The following is a 6772-nucleotide window of genomic DNA, read 5'->3' as shown; positions in this document are numbered from 1 at the left end:
AATTGATATCTTTGTCTCTGCAGTCAGGGATTCCGGCTGAACAGAAGGTGGTTTGGTTTAAATCTTTCACGCAGGCCCTAATTGAGTCTCCCCCTGAGATGCCTCTCACTCCAGCCATCCCCCAGGGCTTGCTCTGAGTTGTCTCTCATCAAAAATGTCCCATCCTGTGTCTTCCTCCCTACTCCCGTCCATCCCTCCTGGTTCATAGCCTCTTAAGCAGGGAGCTTGCCGACCCGGAGTTGTACTGTTGTGTGAGTGTGTAGCCTTAAGTGAGTAGGCCGTGGGGCCCAGGCCGAAGTTCACAATAGCTTGCACCTGGTAAGGGGTAAATGTACGCATGCGCTAGTAGCGTGAGTCAGCACTATGAACACCACGCATGCGCCAGTAGCGTGAGTCGGCACTATGAACACCACGCATGCGCCACTAGCATCATAAAAGGACAAGTGCGTACACCTGAGCACCGCCGCAGCCGCGGGCACCACCCGCTTGTACTGCAGTAAAGTGCAGTTTTGCTCCTTGTCGGCTCCTCCTGCTTTCTTCCAGTTGGGCGGCTCATCTCCTCGGATCCCTCTCCAGCCTCCCTCGGCTGACAAGCGTGTTGTAGACCCTCCTGGAGACCTAAAATCTTTCCCCGGTGAATTGAGGCCAATGGTGAGAATTTCAGACCATAGTGACTGCTGGAAAAGTCTTCTGGGGTGGGTAGAATTCTGTGGCATCTGCCTGCCTTCCCAAAAGTATATTGCCTACTTTATAGAGCTGCTTAGATAGCCATCTCAGCAATGCGTGTCCAAAGCTGAATTTCTGATCTTCAACTCCAAACCTGGTCTTCCTACTGTCTTCCTTTCTTGTTCTTAGCACCCCTCTCTCTTTACCGTTTGTATCAGGTCCATCAACAAGTCTTCTCTAAAACGTGTCAAATCTTCCAGCTCCACTGCTGCCGCTGTCACAGGCCACCGTCAGCCACACAATTGGTCTCCCCACTTATGCTCTTGGCCCTCACTCATCCATTCTCTCTACTCAGCAGCTAATCATTCAAAAAACTTGAATTAGATAACATTCCCCCTGCTTATAAGCCTTTCATGGCTTTCCAAAGCACGTAGGGCAAAACCTCAACTTCTTACCATGGCCTGCGAGGCCTGCGGCCCCAGGCCACCCCTCCATCCTGGTCTGGCCTGGCTCTTCCTCACTCTCCCCTCTTGCTCTCCTCTCCCCACACTGGCCTCACTTTAGTTACGATGCCAAGACCTTTGCATGTATTGTTCCCTCTGCTGTGTGGGAGGCAAAGGGCCCCCAGAGATACTTATGCTCTAATCTCTATAGGCTATGACGTATTTTGTTGCATGGTCACAGGGACTTTGCAGGTGTTATTAATGCTCCAGACCACAAAATGGGGAGGGTAGCCTCTCTCATCCAGGTGCAGCCAGTTTAATCACGTGAGCCCTTAATAGCAGAGGACTTTCGTTGGAGGCAGGAAGGATGCAGTAGAGGAAGTCAGAGAGAGTGGAAGTGTGAGAAGGATTCTGTGCTGCTTTTAAGGACGAGGGGGGCAACCAGATGAGGAATGCGGGCAGCCTAAGAAGCCGAGATAGGCTCCCGGCCGATGACCGACAGGGAGACGAAAACTCAGTCCTCCAGCCACAAGCAGGTAAGTTCTTCTGAGAACCTGAGTGAGTTTAGCAGCCAAGTCTACGCCCGGAGCCTTCAGGTAAGAGCCCAGCCGCTGATGCCTGGATTCGGGCCTTATAAGACCTGGAGCAGAGAAACCAGAGGATGTCCTAGATTCTGACCTATAGAACTGGGAGATGATAAATTTGTGTTGTTTTGAGTTTGTGATCATTTGGACAGCAGCAACAGAAAACTAACCAGCCCAGAATGTTCTTTCCTTTCTGTTGCTGCTTGCCTGGCTGGCCGATTCTCATGCTTTAGGTGCCACTATTTTCTGATTAGCCCGTCTAACGTAGGCCATCCTGTTCTTTTTCTTCTTAACATTTGAACACACTTGGCCTCTTTTTTTTTTTTTTCCCCCACACTTGGCCTTGTATACTTGATGAGGCAGTTTGGTGCAGGAGAGGGTTGCAGGTTGCAGTGAGGTGCTCATGTGTGTCCTGGACCTGCAGGGTTCAAACCCTAGCTCATCCTATTTGTGTGATCATGGCTGAGTTGTTAACATTTCTATGCCTTAATTTTCCTATCTGTAAAATGGGCATAATAACACTAGCTTAGAGGGTTGCTGTGAGAATTACATGAGTAAATATCATAAAGCATGCCAAATGGTACTTGGCACAGAGCAGGCTCCAATTATTGTAGTTTTAACTATTTATTTGTTTAATGGCCTTCTAGACCCAGGATTGGCAGCCTACTGCCTGCAGGTCAAATCCAGCCACCACTTGTTTTTGTAAATTTTAGAGACACAGCTGTGGCTATTCACTTAGATATTAGCTTTGTTTACATGTAGAACTTTCTGGCTACTAAGGTGTGACTATACGGCCTGGAAAGCCTAAATTATTTGTCCTTCTACAGAAAAAGTCTGGTCTAGACTAAGTGCAGAGGGTTGGGGCCACCTGTGTTCTGTTCATCTCTGTAGGCTCAGTTCTCAGCACACGACCTGGAACACAGTAGGTGCAGCAGGTTGAGATGATAAAGGTGAATTATGGGATAAGCCAGGAGCCCCTAAAGGAAGGCGGGGTGGTCCTTGCTGCAGCACCTCGCAGAGTCCTGCTGCTTCAGAACCCGCGGCTCCCCTCAGTCATTCCTCTGCCCCTGCTCTTTCCCAGCCTCATTAATGCTCTCCTGCCAGGGGGCTTTAGGTTTTAACATTGTGCCATGTTTACTTTCTAAATTAAAGCTGCTTTGTGGCTGTAGTTAATAGGCTCGGCATCTGTCAGCCATTTGTCTCCAGGATCTGTTCCTGAGTTGGACAGTCTGAGATGTTTCAGACGTCACAGTGTCAAACTGCCCAGGTCAAAACGTGGTTGGGGCCGTGGAACACAGTGCGTTACTGCAACTCTGACATGAGCTCTAAATTGCCCCTTAGGGAGCTTTCAGCTGCCCCTTTAGAGGCCTGCATGCAGCACCAGCCTTCGACCTGTGCTGCTGGGAAGTTTCCACGTGCCTGAAGCATTCGTCAATCTCATCAGCGCCTTTCTTGCAGCTGTTCTTCGGGGCTCGTGTGCGGCCATCCATCACGATACGTTCGTGTTTCTCTTCTCACACGCTTTAATTATCCCATGGGGGCTTGTAGAGTTTTTAATGATCAAATATATTATACTTGCAGGGAAATCAGGTTACCTTTTCATGAGGTGAAAAGACAGAGCTGATTACTAATTGAGCTGTTTGTTTGCCACCAGGATCGGCTGTGTGTATCAGCAACGGTCAGTGTGGGGAGGAAGAGGCTGGGAAGGCCTCCTTCTCTAGCATTCCCCCATGGATGCTGGAAAATCTGCCACTGGTTAAAAATTCCCCTGCACAGTCTGCTTCAGGGCCGTTCTTTTTTATCTTATGCACTTATTTCTTCAACTGATAATAAAGTTCAAAATTCTGAGCTTCCTTCTTGAGTGATTTGGGCAGGTTGAGAGCAGAGCTGTGTGTGTGTGTGGGGGGGGCCTTAAGGATGGAGACTATGGTTGGGAGATCAGGGAGGGAGGAAAGGAGGGGTGGGAGCCTGTTCTACAACTTTTTTTTTTTTGTTTTACTTCAGCTAGGCTCAGCCTGATTGTGTAATCATAGGGGGCTGGTGGTGTTTTTAGGAGGTGAGAACCCAAATACCTGTGTTTGTGCCAGTCACCGGGGAAGATCCAAGCATCCACTTCGGCCTTGAGATGGCTTTGGTGTGTCTCGGCCTCCTCTCACCGAGTAGACCAGGTGGTCAGGGGCACTTCCACCTTTTCTTCCCCAGGTCACTAAGCGAGACGCCTCATCTCCCTCTAGGAAGGGAGGCAGAGCTTTAACCTTTCCTGTTGGCTCACCCTGTGCTTCTCAGCCTTGGCAAGGATACTAGGTCTTGCTGAGTTGATGGCCGTGGATGGGTGGGTGAGGTTGCAGTATTACAAGCTCAACTTGAAAACCTTCACTAACCAAGCTCAGCCGTTAAAGCCTTCGCAGATACCCCCTAACTACTTCATATAAGTGAATGTTGTCCTCTAACATAGATAAATCCACCCAGACCTGCAGTGCATCAGTTTATCTTTATGGGCATTAAAGTAGCATTTACTTCATGTTGGGGTTGTATAAATTAAATAAGCTAATACAGAGAAAGAGCTGAGAACAGTATCTGACCCATCGTAAGTGTTCAATAAATGTTAGCCCTACTGCTTTTACTGTGAGTCCACCTACTTCTGTAGAATTTGCTATCTTGCTTTTTCATTTCATGTTATGAACATTTCTCCACGTGTTCGCATTTTTGGTAGTTATAATACTTCAGTTGACTAAGTCAAATTTCTCATTCTGAGAAGAATTTCGAAAATTATTTTAATATAAATCATTGCAGAGATTTTAAAAACATTTCAATATGGTGGATTTTTAGAGGTAAAATTACTGCATGAAAGAGTATGTTTTTTGCCAACTTGTTCTTCTAGACGTACTGTATGAGAATATATGTCTGACCTTCCTTGCTGACAACCACAAAAATTAAAAAACAAGTATTGCAAAACTGGGTGACAAAATGGTTTTCTTATAGTCTTAATGTGCATTTATTATAACTGCTATATTACATCATTCCAAAGTTTATTTTATTTCTTTCTGTGTCTTAGAGACTTATGTGCTTTGCTCATTTTTCTACTGTTTTTTCTCTACTTAGAGGAATGCTTTACATATGATACATTTTATGTATTTACATGTTGTAAATTTTAATCCTTTGCGGTTATTCTCTCTTCATCGTCTAGTATTTTGATGCTGCTTTATAGGATCTTTTATTGTCAAGAAGTTTTAACATTTTATGTGAGCAAATAAGTCAGTCTTTTTCCTTTATAGTTTCTAGGTACTGTGTGTTTCGTTAACTCTGCCAAGGTCATAAAAGCATTGGTCTAGAGTTTCTCCTATCTTTATAAGCCATCTGAATTTTGTGTTTGCGTAGTGTGAGGTAAGTGTATTCTGTTTTTTTATGAGTGGATATTTGACTTGTCTGATAATAGTTACTGGGTTACCTGTTTTATCTCCTTTGATCTGAAGAGTCGCCTGTATCTGACATGAAATTCCCGTGTATGGATCTGCTCATGATCTGTCACTTAGTTTCACGATCTGTTTATTGCTGTCTTAGAGTTATACAGTCATATTTGCTGTAACTTTTTAGCACATGTGATAAAGGAATTGCCTTCATTGTTTTTAAAAACTATTTTCTTGGAATTTTTTGACATGAATTTTAGTACTAGCTTGACATAATTCTTGGGATTTTGATTGGAATTGCTTTGAATTCATAGATAAATTTTTGAGCTAAAATCTTAACAGTATTAAACCTTTTTATTCAGGATCATTGTAAGTCTTTCTTCTAGTAAAATTTTATAGTTTTATTCATTTTTGTCTTATATATTTCCTGGTAAATTTATTTCTAGATAATCTGACAGTTTGGTTCGCTCCTGGGAATGGAATCTTTCTCCATGAAATTTCCAATTACCATTCTAGTGATTTTGTTGGCCTTAGATATAGCCACTTTCTGAAGTCTTCTTTGGTTCTAATGATTGGAATTAGTTCTAATAGTCATTGATTCCCCTGGATTTTCTAATTTGATGAACACATTGTCTCAATTATGACATCTCTTTTTCCAATAGTTACAACTCTTTTTTCAATTCTTCTTACATTGACAGGGATCGCCAGTAGTACTGAATAATTTGTGTATTTTGGCGGTTCTTCTAGTTTCTTGAGTCAAGTGCTTAGTTCATTTCCTTTTAATCTTTCCTGGTTTCTAACAAATACTATATATTTAAGCTAGAAATGTTTCTTAATGTATTTGGCTGCATCCCATGGGTTTCGATATGTAGTGTTTTCATTTTTATTCATTTCTAAATAGTTTATAATTTCATTTTGACAGCCATCCTAACCAAGAATTATTTAAAAGGGTTTAAAAATTCTAAGAAAGATTTGTCATTATTGTTTGTTTTCATTGCTTTGGGATCAGGCAAAGTAGATTGTATAAATTTTAGTGTGGGGACTTTTTTTTTCCCCCTAGTGGCTTATGTACTATTTGTTTTTATGTGACAAATTACTCTCCAAACTTGGTAGCTTAAAACAGTGAACAGTTACTATCTCAGTTTCTGACAGTCAGGAATCTAGAAACGATTTACCTGGGTGATTCTGTCTCAGGACCTCTGCTAAGGGTTCAGCAAGCTGTTGGTGGGTCTCTAGGCATCTGAGGATTCCACTGGGGTTGGGAGAGCAGCTTCCTTGGTTCACTTTACATGGCTTTTGGCAGGAGGTCTCAGTTCCTCACCAGGTGGGCTTCACCATAAGCTGGCTTCTCAGGAGGAGCGATCAGAGAGTGAGAGCAATACCAGGCATGACCTAGTCCCTGGGTCACACACCATCACATTCATTTTATTCTGTTCATCAGAAGGGAATCACTAAGTTCAGCCCATTCTCAATGGGAGGGGACCACACAAGGCTGAGGTTACTGGGAGGTGAGGCTCACTGGGGTCCATATTGAAGGCTGCCTGCCAAGCCGGGTTCATGGTCAGTTTTTGGTACTGCTTCATGTGGTTTGAAAAGGATGTTTTTGTCCCTGTTGGGGTGTATGCTACGTAGATCTATTGGATCTAACTTGCCAGTTGTGTTAAGTCCTCAG

The 6772-nt window shown here is 43.9% G+C and overlaps 1 long non-coding RNA gene across 1 annotated transcript; it reads left to right on the top strand.

The window, feature by feature from the left end:
- The first annotated feature begins 303 nt into the window (after positions 1-303).
- Positions 304-3592, top strand: LOC116666967. Its single transcript, XR_004323763.1, has 3 exons — positions 304-651; positions 1537-1645; positions 3348-3592. It is a non-coding gene; the product is annotated as an uncharacterized LOC116666967 (long non-coding RNA).
- The last annotated feature ends 3180 nt before the right edge of the window (positions 3593-6772 follow it).

This window comes from Camelus ferus, chromosome 11, assembly GCF_009834535.1.
Source record: "Camelus ferus isolate YT-003-E chromosome 11, BCGSAC_Cfer_1.0, whole genome shotgun sequence".
Taxonomy (NCBI): domain Eukaryota; kingdom Metazoa; phylum Chordata; class Mammalia; order Artiodactyla; family Camelidae; genus Camelus; species Camelus ferus.
Note: the sequence above shows the minus strand (reverse complement) of the source record. Positions and strands in the feature narration are given on the sequence as shown.